At 40.7% G+C, this 17,263-nt stretch overlaps 1 protein-coding gene across 7 annotated transcripts in view; it reads left to right on the top strand.

Moving 5' to 3' along the window:
- LOC310903899 (uncharacterized protein) overlaps window positions 1-17,263 on the top strand; it is a gene marked incomplete at its 5' end in the record, with an annotated part of 39,894 nt that overhangs the window by 3,422 nt on the left and 19,209 nt on the right. Inside the window, one exon of one of the 7 annotated variants that reach the window (XR_014587912.1) lies at window positions 10,347-10,455. The exons of 4 other annotated variants lie outside the window; for them this stretch is intronic. Of the gene's footprint in view, window positions 1-9,375; window positions 10,458-17,263 lie in introns of those variants that run through there. 2 more of the 7 variants (XR_014587913.1, XR_014587914.1) reach the window with 2 other exon arrangements.

Below are 17,263 nucleotides of genomic sequence, written 5' to 3'. Positions count from 1 at the left end.
TTGGGAGCAAGGTTGGCCAAAGCTCAGTCCCATCAGCTCCAAGGGGAGCCGCTGAGGACCCTGAGTCACCTCCAGCCTGGGACTGGCTGCTCAGCTGAAGGCTGGCTTCCTTTTCGGCGTGCAGTCCTGGTATTTGACATGCCAGACATAAATTACCAGGACAGATTATTTGAGCTGCATAAGCGTTTGTGAATGCACATGAAATGGAGGAGATGTAAGAATTTTAAACTGGGCTTTTCCAGCTGGAATCCTTCAGGCTGGAGAGCTTCTTATGTTGAACTGATGCTCCTGGCCACATTTTTTACAATTAGTCACCTCATTATCATCTATATAATATCATATGGAATTTTTCCCAGGCCACATCCACTCTAAGTGATGCATACATCATAGTATTTTTATATATGAAGTTAAGAAATAACAATGCACCAGATTAAATCATCACATTGTGCTTCCGATGTGAAACTCCTCAGCTACTTTAAACTCAAGAGAAGGACACTGAAGTTGTACAGAAACCCCAGCCATGCCCTCAGTAACAAGTTATATGTAATTGGTTTTTACTCTTGGGATTTTTTTCAGCGGAGAAATTTTGCCCAGTGTTTGATGATATGAGTAAATATTAAAAAGAAAGGATGAAAGAACTAATGGATAGCATTAAAATAGAACAGCAAATACCAGCAAATCATGAGTGCAGTATTTTTAATGGATTGTTATTAAAAATAAAAAAGTAGGCAAAGTAAAAGAGAGATTTTCATGGACAAAATTGACAGTTCTGTTATCCTCACCAAATCCTGACATTTCAAGATCAGTTTTTATCTAATGATTCAATGGCCTTAAATATTTCTTTCCACTAAATCAGGCACAGCTATAGCTATTTTCCCACCTCAGACACGTAAGCCCACATTTTTTTCTAAATGTGCTGATATTTATTATAGCCAGTGTCAAAAAACTTCGCACTCCATTTATATATGAGCTTCTCTTTGGCCTTTATTAGAATGATCTACGGCCGTGGTTAGGCATGCACAACTTCTTTTGACAGCAGCCAGGATTTCGTGTGTGGATCAAAGGTAGAATAATTCCCCAAGGGCGATCTCTTCCCGTCCAAACTACAGAGTTATGAGCTCTGCTTCAGTGCGGGGTGGGAGCTTCTTCAGCTCTTCCCATGCTTCAGACAGGTCATTCTGCAGCCCACATCCACTTTTGTGCCAACGTGCTGCATATTTTTTAAGCTTTTTATATTATTTTTTTCTTCGGTGGAGAAAGTAATTCTTACCTGGTAGCATGAATACAGGCTCTGGTGTCCTAAATGTGACAGATCATGGACCAATGGACCAATGCAAAGGAAGAACATGGACTTAGAAAGGTGCTTTCTAAATTTCTCCTTCCATTTCCCTAAGAGCCCAAAGGTAGGACACAGAGCTTCAGAAGATAGCTGATACCTTGCATGCATACAAAAAAAATCTTAGATAATGCAGAAAATAACGTCAGAGTTCTATTAGCAGGAACATACAATTCTATGATTCTGTGACTCTGTGATTTATTCCAAAATAATCATGTGGGATTATTTCTACACATATGCACTCTGCACGTAAACATTTCCTTTTGCAGTTGCTAACTCTGCTTGGTTTCCTTTCCATCTTGTGGGCCACTCTTGCGTATATCCCGGTTGCTTTATTTGGTCTGGACCCATGAAAACAGAGATAACCTGACAGCACACACTGTAAGCAACAGCACGGATTTTCAGGGCATCTGGATTTAGAGTTGCCAGAATTAGAAACATGAGCCCGAAGAGATCATGCCAGGGCAATTTCCCATTCCTGGGCCATAACGCCAATCAATTTAAAGTGTAATAGAAGCCACGATTACTGCACTGGATTCCGTGTGAAGGAAGGCACTTACTGCTCATTTGGAAAGAAAAGCTCATATTCAAAATTGCTTTTAGATCAGTCTTGATCCTACTTTTAGTGATGTCAATGGTGACACTTTGGTCCAGCCCCATGGTGCCAGAATTTTCCATTTACTGTTAACTACTTCTCTCTCCTCATTCCTACACACCCGTCAGCACCATTGCTTGTTGGTCCTCTTTGAGGACAGTTCGGGCATAGAGACAGCCCTTATCTTTGAGCACAGGGGCAGCAAGATGGATAGTCATTTTAATCTCTTAGAAAAATTAGTTCAATGGCCATAGAAGAGATGGTGAGAATGATGTCTTCCTTGCTCCTGCAAGGCTTGCACTCCTTTCTTTTTGCTGCTGATGACACAGGTCTTATAGTAGCCCCTGGTTAGGAATAAGAGGTGATCTTTCATCCTCAATGGGCTCAGCTATGAAGTTCGAGATGAGCTGACTCACTCTGATTTCAGTTATGTGTAATGGAAGCTGTGGACTAATGTAAGTCTGCAGAAATGGCAGAAGAGAGGCTGGTCTTAAACTCTTGGATCTTTTCTAATATGTAAAACTATGAGCCATAATACTTGGGTTTCCAGTGCATGACACATTAACACATTAGCATGCTTTTAAGATATTATTATGCTGAAATTATTAAATGGAGAGAGACAGAAGCAGCCAAAGTACCCCTGAGTGCACCTCGCTCAGCCTTCAGGCGGAGCTGACCCATGGCTAGGGAAGGAGGCTGCTGCCCTTCCAACTTAGGCAATGGAAATTATTGCAAACTGAATCGTGTGGCCATCCCTTATATGCAGTAGTTCCCTGTTTCCTTGTCTTAATTAAAGTAGCATTATTTTGTACAGGAGAGAAAAGCTGCGGCAAATAGCTGCTTTTTATGTTTTCAATACCGTGATAGGTTTTCTCCATTTAGTCTTTGGCTGTTTTATGTAACACCGAGTTTCTTTTACAAGGAGCAGCGGGAACCACCATTTTTGATCACTACTTCCAGATAGTCATCAAACGCACACGTATGAGAAGGATCAGAGGTCTAGATAGCACGACCTCTGAGGAAAGAGTAAATTAGGAATGTTCTAAACAGAAGAGTAGGAGGAACATGATGATACTTTTGAATTATATATGAAAAATAAAGGGAATACTTTGTTCTCTGTGAATAGCATCATAGAGAGTACAAGAAATTGGTCTTAATTTGTAGCCAGAAAGCTTCATATCAGATATTAGGAAAAAAGTTTCTGATGGTTAGGATGGCAAAAACTGACTTTGGGGTGGCTGAGCCTCTGGCATAAGAGGCTCAAAAACATGCAGGTGAGGTCCTGAGCCAGGAGCATCAGAGAGCAGTTCCTGTAGCACACAGATGGATTAGGGATGGATCCCCTGAGCATCCCTCAAACCCCACAATTCTGTGATTATTCATGTTGAGGGACAAATTGTTTGTGATCCTATACTATACTCCTATACTCCTGAAAAAAAAATATATATATATATATATTTATATCCTCGTTAAATACAGTAGGAAAATGTAATAAAAATAGTTTGGGAATTAGATCCCAGTAGAAACAATGACATAAAAAAAATAACATGAAGGAACTGAGAGTTTCATATCATCAGGATATGTACAGATAAGCTATAAATGAAGCATCATATATCTAAATTCTGAACTCATGCAATTGGCTAAAATTGTAATCTGGGAAGGATATATATGTATATATTTATATGCATATGTATGTATATGCAAACACACACATGCGCATGCATATCTACATCCTTGTATGGTTTTATTTATCTTTATCTTTTCAAGGTTTCTGTGCTTAGGGTTTTTATTTTCCATTCATTTTCTATCTTTATGCACCATCCATCTATCTCCAGTTGGCTAGCTAGATAAAAAAACAGCTTCTCAGGTAGTCAACTCCCAGAAGCTGGAATTTTAGGAAAAAAACTCAGTACAAGAAAATGCACAATGAGTTCCCGAGAATTGTTATTCCTGAATATAGACAGAAATCTTAGCTCATAGTGTAAGAAGGACTGTACCATGGTGTAAGGTAAAATCCAGACAAATACTCAGCTTTTCCTAACCACTTTTCTAGTATTAAATCTTAGTTTCAAAGAGCGCAAGGAACTTTCCTTTTAGCTGTTGATTTAACTAGGCTTAAAATCCAATGAATAAATTGTACATAGTTCATCAGCTTGTGGGGTGCACAGTGCCTGCACACCAAATAATAAGCTACACATCCCACTGTGAAAGGTTTATGGCCAGAAGACTGCAGGAACACCACTGTGGGACTGTCAAAATAAAACATGTAAGGGAATCATAGATGAAATGAACGCATATTGGTTTAAAATCAAGCCCATAAATATGTGTCACACCTGTCCTCTGGGTGGTCAGCAGTAATCAAGCTGTTATATTCCAAACGTATTTTCACGCTGATGCTGTCTGATTTGTCCTCCCTTGCTGAGCAGTATCAAGGAATAAAGTGAAAGACCTGAGTGATGTGGTGCCATTGCAAAGGCTGCAACCAAGGTGACATTAATATATCAAGATAAATATACAACAGACCCATGAAAATTCAAGGCTAATTATGTTTTACTGTGCTAACCTTCTTAGAAAAAAAATCATTGAAAACAGGTTCACAGCAACTGTTTTCTCCACCCAGCAAGCTTCTGCACTTTCCCACAGAGGTTGCTGTGGATGTGGAAGTAGTCTAACATAAGGATTAATAATAATAATTTACACCGTGGGAGTGCCAAGGTTTCCCTCCATGCATGCAAGGTACTGTACGAACAGAAAATTATACACAGAAAAGTTTCAGGCCAGTGACCAACGTGTGTGAATGTGCTCATGATTGTTCTTTGTACCTAAAACTCTCTCGGTGTGTAATAAATTCAGCCACATCCTTGCTGTACTTCTCCCAAAGGTTACTCATTTTAGCAGGTGGTTTTCATGGTTTTTCTAAATAAGCTATCACAGAAGATCCAACATTTGGTATCTTGCTACAGAAGGCCCCAAATAATCACCTAATTAGCTGCAAGGGTGCATCCCATCCTGCTAAACCAGGCACTGCTTTCTGTAGCCGCCTAGGGGAGCCCAGCAGCTCAGGGATTTTGTTTGCTTCCAGTGCAAAACCTTCCATTTGGTTTCTTGCTGGTTGAACCTTTGAAGACGGTGTTATTAAGTTTTTAAATTACACTGCTTAAAATGTGATTTTGTTTTTGGCCAGTTAAGCAGCTGTCATTTGGGGAGAATCCGTTCATCCTGAAGCCACATGGGACCAGCCTTATAGAGGTGTTAGGAGAGAGGCTCTCAGACTTTGAGGCTTTCCCAGGTTAGACACAGAAGATGGAGAAAGCCCTTGGTGACTCCCTGCCAGAGCAGTTTTACTGCCGAGCTTCATCACAGACACGTCAGGGCTACCCCCACCTGTAGGACACGTGGCCCAAGTCGGACACAAGGAAGTCAGCGATGGGCCAACACAGCAAAACACTATGGGTATAGGAAACTCAAGAAAGCAGTGAGTGCAGGGACAAGGAGAGGTGCCGTGGGTGCATCTCATCCACCCGCAGCAGCAGGAGCCATGGTAGGCAGCAGATCCACGTCCTCTCCAACACTTCCAACCGGTGGTACCTCTCACTGCTTCTCCCCGCAGCCACGGGTCTCCCCCTCGCACTGACAGGTGATGCTGAAAGCTTCCCTGGGGATGCCAAAGTTTTCAGCTTGTCAAATGGACATCATCAGCGTTGTCCAGGTAGAGACTGACTTTTTTTTTTTTTTTTTTAAATACATGACTAAAAGATATTGCGCTGTTAAACTGGATTAAAACATGAAAGCAGCAGAATGGCAAAACTGCCGAAAACCTATGAAAACACATGCATTGTCTGATTTTCTGGTGTGCAATGCAGATGAAAATGGCAACATTTTTTTCCAACTATTTGCATATCTGTAAATGACTGCAAGGCAGTGTAGAAGGAGGCCAGCTGGATTCAATTAAAGAGAAAGGTAAAAGGCTTTTGCTTTGAATTTCATTTTACAATTTAGAGCAGGCTGACATTTTGAATCTCTTTATGGAGTTTTTAAAAATGAGCGAAGTTCTGCACAATGCAGCCCGAGCGCAGACGTGTGTGTCAAACAGAATTATAAAAAATACACATGTTTATTCTTATAGCAATAATTAACGTTTTGTCTCATGCAGTCTCACGAATGATCCACATAAAGCACATTTTAGGGCAAGCTGCTTAGCGAGATTTCAGGGGACACTAATCCGCTGGGCTTCGCCGACAACCCGAACACGGCGTCACGTGAAAGCCTTATCACGGCAAACCCAACCCAAGCCCATCTGCAGCGGCGGCGGGGCGCTCTCAGATGTTTGATGCCCCGACGCGTGATATCGCGTCCATTTATTTGATTCCACGATTCTGTGAGTCTATGATTTATTGGGGTCGGGTGCCGGGCTTCGTGCACGCCAGGCTTATTTTATTCATATTTCCGTTATTCCCAGGAGCATAATCCCGTCCTCCTTGGAACCCAGACCCCTGACCATGGCGTCTCCCACCCGGGGGGAGTAGCCGGCCCCTCCCCGTGACCCCCCCGGGGTGCGGAGCCGCCCGGTAGGTGCCGCAGCTCCCCCAGGGGGCGCGCTCCGACCGCGCAGCCGGGGCGGGGGCCGGGAGGTGGGCGCCCTTGCCGCAGGGTGCCTCCTCCCCGGGAGCTTTCCCAGCGGGGCGAGGAGTGACCGTAATAGCAACAGCAGCGCAATAACGGCAGCAGCGGCTTCCAGTAGTTCTTCATAAGCCCCGATCGTTATCGCATGCGTCTTTCCAAACATTTATTTATTTATTTATTTGCTTGTTATCCTTTGCTTTGAGCACCTCCTGTCTGGACAATGCCAAGGCAGTGCCCCGGCGTCATTCCTGCCCTCCGTGCGCGTATGCAGCAAGGCAAGGGTGATGCAAACAACGTGAACTGATGAGAAGGGGCATGATAAATAATTCTTAACTTCTTTACAGCCACTTGTACCTTACAGAGGGCTCCAATTTGTCCTTGCAATTATTAGCCTTCGCTGATGAACACAACCGTTATGAGTAGTCCTTCACAGACGCACTTCTTCCGTCCTGCGTGCAACATGAAGGTCAGCTAAACATCGCTCTGATTGCTTCCCTGCTCCCCTCGCCTGGCACATGTCCCCGTTTGTCCCCGCAGAACCAGGGCTCAGACAAGCCTTCAGCACCAAGCGGCTTTCCCAGGTACACAGGTGACTGCTAAAATGCCTTAAAGTTAGAGGGAGAGAAAGGGAGAGTCGAGTGAGGAGAGCAGCCAATTCTCCAGGTTAGGATGACAGACAGGTTAAGATGACAGACATTGTTCCCCACTCCTACTTAGTCAGCTATATTTATTTTTTCAGTGGATTTTCTCCTTTTCAGAGTCTCGCTGTATCCTGCGATGTCAGGGAAATGTGTTAAGCAAGCTCTGCTATCCAGGGAAGGGCATAGTCCTTGTGCACAAGGAGGAAGACAGATAGGAATATTTGGAGTTTATACACAGCTGAATACTAACATAGATGGATTTGAAGGAGGGTTAGAGAAAGACACTTGACTGTCTGACAGCTGTATGTCATGCCAAGATGGAGAATGGTCCCACTTCACATTTGCAGCACCGGTGTTCCTGGCAGCAAGAACAACGCATACTGACACTTTGGGGGTAGTAATGTTTTCAGGTTGCTCATATGTTCCCAGGAAAGCCTGTTTGTGGCTATTTTAGTCCGACACAGCTTCATAACTTCATCTTGTGTTATCACATTTTGTAGAAGCGCCAAGACATCACATTGCAAAAAATTTGCCTTGCAACCAACAGTGTCAAAATGATTGTCCTGATGATGGAAGGAAGGCATTAGATATGTATATTTCCATCCTGTTGAAGGCATTAGATATGTATATTTTCATCCTGTCTTCAGCAAATTACAGCAGGATTTAAAGTTACTGTGATACATGCAGGAATAGAAAATAAAAGATTTCCGGCCTCCCCAGCCCCTCTCGTGTTACCCTGGGGACCGAACCAGAGCACTGACTGCTTGTGATTTAAGGGTTGGTTTAATGGAAGGCTTCTCCTAGAAGTCCCTTTGCTAAAATATCTATTTATTCTTTATTTTCTTCTTCCATTAAGGTAATCTGGCTCTAACAGAAAGCTGTCTCCCAAAGAATCCTTGGCTAGTTTTAGCCAAGGCTAATTCAGGGCTAACTTGCTGCACTTATTCTGGGTGTAAAGAGTGAAAGAGCCTTTCTGCACCAATGACTTTTTTTTTCTGTATTTGCACCAGTACAAGCAAGGAATGGGTATGACTTTAACAGAAGAGAGAAAAATAAAACCAGCAATGGAGAAAGCCAATTATGTTCCCCATTGCCTAGGGATGGGCAGCCTAATTTGTAGCTGACAGTGACCTGATGGACTGAACCATACTTTTTCTGATCCAGCATTTGGAGTAATTTTTATTGTAAACCAATCATTACAATGTAGGACTCTCAGTACCATCAGTGTCACCATGACAAATTCCCACGGCAGTGTTAGTGTTGCTGCTGGGGTTTTTCCTCCCATCCTTCACAGCCTGACACGTTCTGGGAGGTGCTGGACATGGTGCACCATGCCCTGTCCTCAGCACGCACCCTGGGCAGAACTAGTGGGTCGTGTGAGCGTGACGGTGCCAAACATGATGGTACCATCACTGGGGGACATACTCCCAGTCTCTTTGCTGTAATTTTGGCAGGAATGCTAAAATTAGTCCTCTAGTTCTGAATATGCAGACAACACATTGAGCTGGGAGTTTAGCAGTGCACATTTTCTCCAGCATCTTCATCTAAGACTGTCTCTGATTTTGCTCCTTTATGTGGTTTATAGGTCATAAAATGATTTTTTCCCCCTAAGGATATTGTACTAGTTTGTGTCCGACGTCTGTGCACCCTAGTAATTGCTAAGGTTTAGTGTGGTATCCTTATCTTCCCTGAACTAGAATAGAAGCAAGGCTTCTGCCCAACCCATTTTGGATGGAACCCTACTTCATTAGAACCAGCTGGAATTTATTTTCAACAGAACTTGAGCAATTTCTTTTTTTAAGAAGCCAAATCCCTGATTTTTCAGAGGTGTGGGACTTCACTAGTCTGCACTGGAAAAAACTCACGCTGGGTTATGTAAGCTGTGGTTTGCAGAGATAAGGGGAAATGTGGAGAAAGTGACCTGAGAGGCTACATGCAGGTCTAAGATCCGTGGCTCTTGCAGACGATGTGCCCTACATTCCCCTCCCAGGTCTGCGAGAGCACACTGTGTTCCCAGGAGGCTTCATCTACACTTGCTTCCCCACATTTCTGCTTAGCTGTGAAATCTGCGATTTCTTTCTTTCCACTCTAGTATCCAGCAGAGACTGATTAACGAATGATAGACAGACACCTACTATTGCTAACAGGAGGGATAAAAGCCTATAATTTTCATAAGACAGATCACTGAGACTGTTCTAATATTGCATAGTCTTATCAATACCTCTACTCTGCCAAAGTAGTGCCTTAAAAGAGTGTGATTAAGGCTGTAATATCAAGTATAGGGATGGTAAGACAGGCCAGGGTTGTGGTAACTGCTGCGGCTTTGTTTCTGCTTCTTCCACGCATCATCCTCAGCCACACAGTCACATATGTGTAAAAGTGGCCATGCATTGAAGGGCTATAAGGTGCAAACCATGTATTTTCTATGCTCAAATATTATTATTTATAATAACCTAACACATATATTTATTTTATCAGGTCAAAAATCAAAGTGAAGTTGGAGGTACGTTTATTCATTGTGGTAGAATTGGAAAGTACCTAGCGGGATGTTTCAGCTGAAAATCTAAGCATCAGTTACGTGAAATTGGCTTAAATGAGTTTGTCCCAAGGAAACAAATACATTTTTTGCGGTTGGGTTCCCAGGAGCCTCCTGTGCAGGATGGGTGTGTGGCTGCAGGTTTCCATTTGTGCAGGAGGAGAGGCTGGGCAGCTTGCTGAGACGTGTGGGAGTGGGGCTGGGACGGGGCCGTGGTGGCTGCCAGCATTTCTGGGATCTCTGCACGGATCTGGGGTGAGAACTGTGCCCCTATCACTGCGGCGCCAATGGGAAGTGTTGAGGAACGGTCCTTGTGGGCCTGCTTCAAGAGCAGTCCTGTGAAAGGAAACAGATTGCCTTAGGCTAGACATTTAGAGGGCCTTATGCTTCTCTTTAAAGTGTATGTTCTTGCTCTCAGGGAAATATCCCCTTCCAAAATGGACTTGGACAGGGAGATGGCATATGGACTGAGCTGTAAATGTGTCTTTAGGTCATCCTCGTGCAGAGAAATTTATACCAACTGTAAGGCCACCGTGCATCCAGATTTTGCTGCATATCTTCTTTGTTTTCCCAAATGCCTTTCTGGGTCAGATTAAAGATTCACTGTGCTCACAGGTGCATTTCCCAAGGTTGGATGATGCCTCTTTTTGGTCGGTGCTGCCTACTCAGACATGCCTGAAGTACTCGCGGAGAACCATCGCGGAGCTGCAAACCCAAGCCCCAGGTGTGAGTTAGCCCAGCTGGCCATGTCTGGAGTTTGGCTTTACCATGTGTTGATGTGTGGGCCCTCTGCCTTGCTTTGGTCTGAATTTCCTCCAAAATTCAGATGGAAGAACTTGGTACTGCATTAAGTTCATGCCAAGCTCACCAAAATTTCCTTTAGGAAAAAAAGGGGAAAAGGGTCTCTGAATATGAAAATATTTTTAGTGCCTTTTTTTTTTTTTTTTTTTTTTCCATTTAAATTTTTAAACAACTTTCAGTTTGACCTGCTAACATTTTGGGGTTGTGTTATGCATGTTATGATGACATTAAAAATGAAAGAAGGGCTAATTAAAACATTTTAAGCCACGGAAAATTGCTTTTCCAACTTTACCCATATGTGCTCATGAGGGAAGTTGAAATTTTATTGCAGTTTAGAATGGAACTTATTTTTTTTTAAAGTTATGTTCATTTCCAATGAATTTAGATTCTGGTCAAAATTTACAAAAATTGAGGATAAAAGAGTTTTAAATGCTTGAAGGCTTAGGGTACTGAGCAGTCACATTTCTCATCACTTTCAATAGGCCTGTCCCTCCCACCCATTAAAAATAAGCTTCAGGACTATTCAGCTTGTGGCAGTCTATGTATAGACAGTTACTTTTGAAGATTTTGATTTTATTTTTAATGTAATCCTTTTTGAAAACCAGAAGGATATGTTCTAGAAAAATCATTTTTTCTTTCTTTCTCTTTCTTTCTTTCTTTCTTTCTTTCTTTCTTTCTTTCTTTCTTTCTTTCTTTCTTTCTTTCTTTCTTTCTTTCTTTCTTTCTTTCTTTCTTTCTTTCTTTCTTTCTTTCTTTCTTTCTTTCTTTCTTTCTTTCTTTCTTTCTTTCTTCTTTCCTTCTCTTCTTTCTTTCTTTCTTTCTTTCTTTCTTTCTTTCTTTCTTTCTTTCTTTCTTTCTTTCTTTCTTTCTTTCTTTCTTTCTCTTTCTTTCTTTCTAAATTATTACCTATTAATTGTTCATACATATTTCTCATTCTTTTGTACACTCTCTGAGTCATAGATCACAGTGCAGTGACCACAGTGGTGATCAGCCTTCCCGTACAGCAAGGGGCATAGAGCAAGACAAAGTAATTTTTCAATTAGATTATGTTTTCAATTTCAATTTCCAGTTTAAACCCTAACTTCTGTTTCAGTAAGATATTCAGCTGTGATAACTGGCAGAAGACTAGTGGCAGCAAATAGGTTCCTCCAAATAGTTACCCTCTCTAGATCACTCCTTTCATGAAGCTAATTTCTTCAGAGTAATCTTCAATGAGTTAGATCTGATTGTGATTAGTGCAAAAATTGGTGAGTAAATTTATTACATGATCAATTTTCCTCAAAGCCAATCTTCTGGACAGACTTTAATATATCTGTATACTTTAATACTGTTTTCAGAAAGGGGGAAAAACATTATAACTCATCTTGGGGATTTTAAAAGGAGTGATTTTCTTGAAACTGTCCCTTAATATAGCTAATAGCTCTTGGCTTCACCTCAGGATGGTTAACAAACCCATCATTAACTGTGGTTAATGAAAAATTAATTAAACTTTTTAAAATCTAATCCTAGATGACAAATCATTATAAATCATGCCCTGGGTTATTCAAGTCACTAAAGTGAATAAATGGGTTTTAAAGTCCATATATGTATAAAACAGAATTGTAAGAAAACATAGCATGAATCTTGCTAGTTGCCAAGAGCTATTTTGTTTGTTTGTTTGTTTGTTTTAATAGCTTTTAAAGTTTCTTAAAATTTCTGGAATTCTCCCTAATGTATGACCCTGGTTTTATATATATATATATATATATATGTATGTATATATATTTAAGATTTAATAAGAAACCTTAACATTTTATATGATCAGAGAATCCCAGCATCTGCAGTAGGATTATCCACACCGACCTGGAAGATAATCGTTAAACTGTGGAGATTTGAAAGAGGGAGGCCAGGGTTATTACAAAGTCTAGCAGGACACAATCCAACAAAGCTACGTAACTGGATTTTGAACTCTTATAAGCTGTCAATAGAACGAGGAGACTTTTTTCCTCTGTTTTGAATGTGCCTAAGATAACTCAATAAAGAAATAGAAGTAGGATCAATAAATTTTGTCTGAAAACAAGTTTTAAGAGAGCCACAGGTCTTAGATGTGAAGCAATAACAGGCGAAAACACTAAGTAGTCGAAGAGCCTTTCACAAAACAGGTTAGAAACCATTTGATAAATCCTATGGTTATTTCAGAGATATTGTGATTAGCTCATAAATCCCCAAATATTTCCCATATACCACCAATAGTATTTATGGCTTTTAGATCAATGTAGTGTCAGCGTCAGTACAACTGTGGTGCCTGGTATTACTGGAGAAATATTTCTGATGCTGAATTAGAGCATCACCCTGAGCGAGCTTGGTGAGGTGTGGGCACAGAGCACAGACCCTTCTCCCGCGCCCACACTGCAGAGGAGCACAGCAGGAGAGGCCGGGCCAGAGCAAAGCCGTGCCGTGGGAGCTGTGCCGTGAGATCCGTGCCCTGGGCAGCTCACCCAGTGCTGGAGGCTGCTCCTGGAAGCCACCTCCTGTTCCCGTCCATCAGCTCCCACAGCTTCCCCGTGGACGTCTGGGCTGGCTGCACACACAAAACCCTTTTATTGATGAGAAGAGAGGATTTCCTTTTAAAGTTACTCTTGTTCTGTGCACAACGAGTTCCCTTTCCTTTCTTCAGGTGTTCTTTCAGTACTGCCCAGGCTATACCTAGTCCTCCTCTGGGGCCAGAAGACTTGACCTCTGTTTCTGCTTTCTCCTTTCTTATTTTTTCTTCCACTCCCATAAGACTGCAATGTGCTCACTCAATGTGCTCACAAGTTGCCTCCAAGGCCGAACATCCCATTCCCTGGCTCACTTTCTGATACCTCAGACAGCATCCCTTAGATAAACTCCATCTATATTTCATAGATATCTATCTCCATCGCCCTGCAGGATTACCTTCTTTGTGTGGTACATTTGACCCCTTGCAGGGGGTACACCCTTCAAGGGGTGCAACTGAGCTTTAAGATAAAAGCCATTCCCAGTGAACTTTTTAAAGATGTAGAAGTTACTTATGTGCGAAAGTTTTTACTGTCATCAAATGTGAACATGTTTTATTACATGTATTATTATTTATGTATTACTCAGAGAAGCCCAAATTGTTTTATTTTCAGGTCCAGGAATCAGTTTACCAAGTTTAAGAATATGTAATACAGTAATTATGGGCATTCCCCAAAAGCTGTATTTAGATATTTGTGAAAAAGCTCCCATGGGTAACACTTCATATAAAATATTTGACTTGGAAATGCTTTTATTTTCATAAAGTCTTTTCAGTTTTCTATTTTGAGAACTGATGCAATATTTTTCATAACACGTAATATTTCTTTGAAAGGTCATATTATGTAGCCAGCCACTGCTGCAACTTGTAATGCAAGACATTTAGGCAGTGAACAAATGCTCTTGATGACAAACACAGTTTTGTAAAAAAAAAAAAAAAAAAAAGAAAAAAGAAATCTATTTTGCAAATAAGAGCATAGCATCACATCCATTCTTTCTCTCAAAAATACATTTAAACTGGTTTTTGTTGTTGTTTGTTTTATTTAGCTGTAATTCAGACATACCCTAAAATGTAATTAATTTTGATCACCGCTTTTGTGTGATTCCAATGATGGATAACAAATAGGTTATGCTTATCCCTAATATAACCTTATTATATCAAACAGTTTATTGCATTACAGATGATATCAAATAATGGTAGTCATTCACGTGAATAGTTCTGACGTCTGATTGAATTTGATTCCTTATTAGAGAGAGTTCCACACTGCAGAATATTGTACTAGTAATATAATACAGAAATTGCTTCTAGCAAGTGAAACATACAATTAAAATAAGCAAATATTTAACTCATACTGAGCTCTTGGGATCACAATGTCAATAAGAGACTTAAAAAAAAATTGTTTCATCAGCCTGGAGCGTGTAAGGGTCTGTAGCCAAGGTGGGCTGCCAGGGATGCCCAGTGTGTGGAGCTGGGTTTACGAGAAGGTGGTGATTAGAGTTATTATAAATGGAGGCTGGGATTCATTTTATGATCAAAGTATTGAACATAAAATTAATAAGCATCCAGTTATGACAGTAATAAATGATGATGGCACGCAGTTGATGGGAATGTCAGAAGAAGAAAATATGACTGTCAGGCGTGTGCATGGAGCTCCTGCTTACACACTGGCATTTGTATGCACACACGCACGCATACACACACACAGACACACACAAACACATGTATACACACAGCTTCCTAGCCCCAGCCCAGCCCTTGCAGGCAGGTTTGAATTTCACCAGGGAGTGCTCAGACGCTCTCACCTTCGGAGCTTTGCTTTGGGAATATAAAAGAGGGGCTGTCCCTGCACTTAACCAGCCACAAAAGGTATAGTTTTTGTCTGGCTGTTGCTCTGGGGAGAAAAAAAAAAGATTTCTTTGTGACTTCCCCCTTAATATTCCTTCAAGAGCTTGGGACAATCTAGACCTGAGGATGCCCCTGACACGAAATTAAAATAAGAATCGGATTTCTGTTCCTTCAGAGCCTTCTGCCTTTCAGAGCGAGTTGGAATTGCTCTTTGCTTCTTACTGACTAGTGCTGCGACATGCCATTATTCATGAGCATTTTCAGCAGGAGACAGATGTATGAACTCTCATTTTCTATGGAAGATTTCTTATGGAGCCGGCATTGCCAAGCGGTGATTAGATAAGATGACACCATGGGAAATTCAAGATGGAAACAAAGCCAGAACAGGGATGCTGCAAAACTGCAATGCTATCAGTCCTTATTGAAGGGGCCTTCATCTAGGACATTCAGATGGACTCTTTTAAGGCACCAGCTCTCTAATGAAGCTTAATAGTTTTGTATTGACAATACCTAGCAGCAGAAACTATGTAGATAGTTAATAATAGTGTAATCATTTTCTGTCAGCCATTTGGTCTGAAGCAGAATACAGATGCCTGCATTATTCCATTTAAGATAGATGTATTTACATTTATTGAAATTGCATACTTTTACATTATATATCTCTGAATTTATCATAATATTCCTTGTTTAGAAGGCAAGTTTGCAGGGATTTAGATTGACTAACACAATGGGAAATTTCAGATGAAGCAGAGCCAATGTGCCAGTTCAAAGTAGAGCTGAGAATTCATCTGCTTCAGTTCCAATGCTCTTTTATGAAAACCAGCTATCTCATCAGGAATCATTTATAGGCACTTTGTAAGAGTTTGTGTGTCAGGATAAATTGTGTCATTAATTGCAAATACACCAGTGGGATCCTGGAATATGTATGCGATGCATATGTATGCAAGTGAAAAATACTGAAGGAAGAAGAAAAGATCATGTGAGGGCCTGTAACTATGATGGAACATTGAATATGAAAAGTAAGCACAGAGGAAGCTAAATAAAAAATAAAAATAATAAAAAAATAATTAAAAAGTCATGATTTTAAAGAAAAGGCAACTATCATATCCAGAAAAGGGGAAAGCATAGATTAGAACTAAATGCTAGATATTCCTTATGCTTTTAAACACATTAGTTACAGAAAGGAGCCATCAGATCACCTTACGTTGTGTCATATTAAACATGCAGATTGTATGGGCTTTCCACTCCTAACTGTGTGCATCATGAGCTCCAACCACAGTGCTGTGGTGGTGGAATTGCAGGATAAGGACTATGAAGAAGAGGTGCTTCAGAAGGGGGTTCAGGTGCTGCTTCGGACCTCCAGATTGTACTTATCCATTTGGATTTATTTCACGTTTTTGACTGGATTGTTTGAAAGTAATATAAATAAAAGGAATATGTGAAAATATGTGGCAAAAATAATGAGATATTCAGCAGAGTGCTGAGGAAAAATCACTGTTGGATCTTGTGCTACTCTACCAGCAAGTTTGACGGTGATGTAATCTTACAGAAAGCACTGAATCATGCTGTCAATTAACCTGAGTAGCAATGTATATATATAGGAAGTGTTGCATAAAAAGGGAACTTAAATATGTTATAAAAAATTGGTAAAGTGATTGCAAGAAATCTGGTAATTAGCATGTCTGCCATACATCTTTGTGAACATTCACCTAAAGAGAGCTGAGGACGGTGTTAGCAACAATGTGATACAAAATAATTAGCTTGTTTTCAGGGCTTAAATAGTCATTACTTTCTTGTGAAGTCCCTAATTAAGCTAATCCTGGTTTATAATACATTAGCAACCACTCTTTATGTAGAAGCTACTTCTTAGAGGATAAAAATAACTTCAAATTTTGAAATGCTCAAAATTATATGCAAAAATTGTAGAGCTTGGGACAGGAACAATACAGAGGAAAAAATTTATGTAAGTACTTGATTTATTCCTTGCTGCCCACATGCAATTTGTTCACCTGAAGTCTGCAGATACAACAGTTTAAAGGCTCTAGTGAAACAATTTTCCCTTTCTGCTTTGAAAGTCTATGACAGCCTGTTACCATGATTTTCTTAGGAGGTCCTGCTATAGCATTACCCAATTATTTCCTAAGAACTGTAAAGTGTTGTGATGTTGTTTTTCTTTTTTTTTTTTTTTTTTTCTTCCACTGACTCACGCTATGGTAGATGAAGTAGTGATTTTCAGTTTGATATTTGACTTCAGTCAAAGGAAAAGAGCTGATAACATGAGGTTAACACAAAACAAAGCACAAAGCCTGGGCTGCAGGGTACAGTAGGCTCTGTCCCTTGTCCACAAAATAAGAAACACCAAAGAGGTAGA

This window comes from Anser anser (assembly GCF_964211835.1).
Source record: "Anser anser genome assembly, chromosome: 9".
Classification (NCBI taxonomy): domain Eukaryota; kingdom Metazoa; phylum Chordata; class Aves; order Anseriformes; family Anatidae; genus Anser; species Anser anser.
The sequence above is the reverse complement of the archived record's forward strand: the minus strand, read 5'-3'. Positions and strand labels throughout refer to the sequence as shown.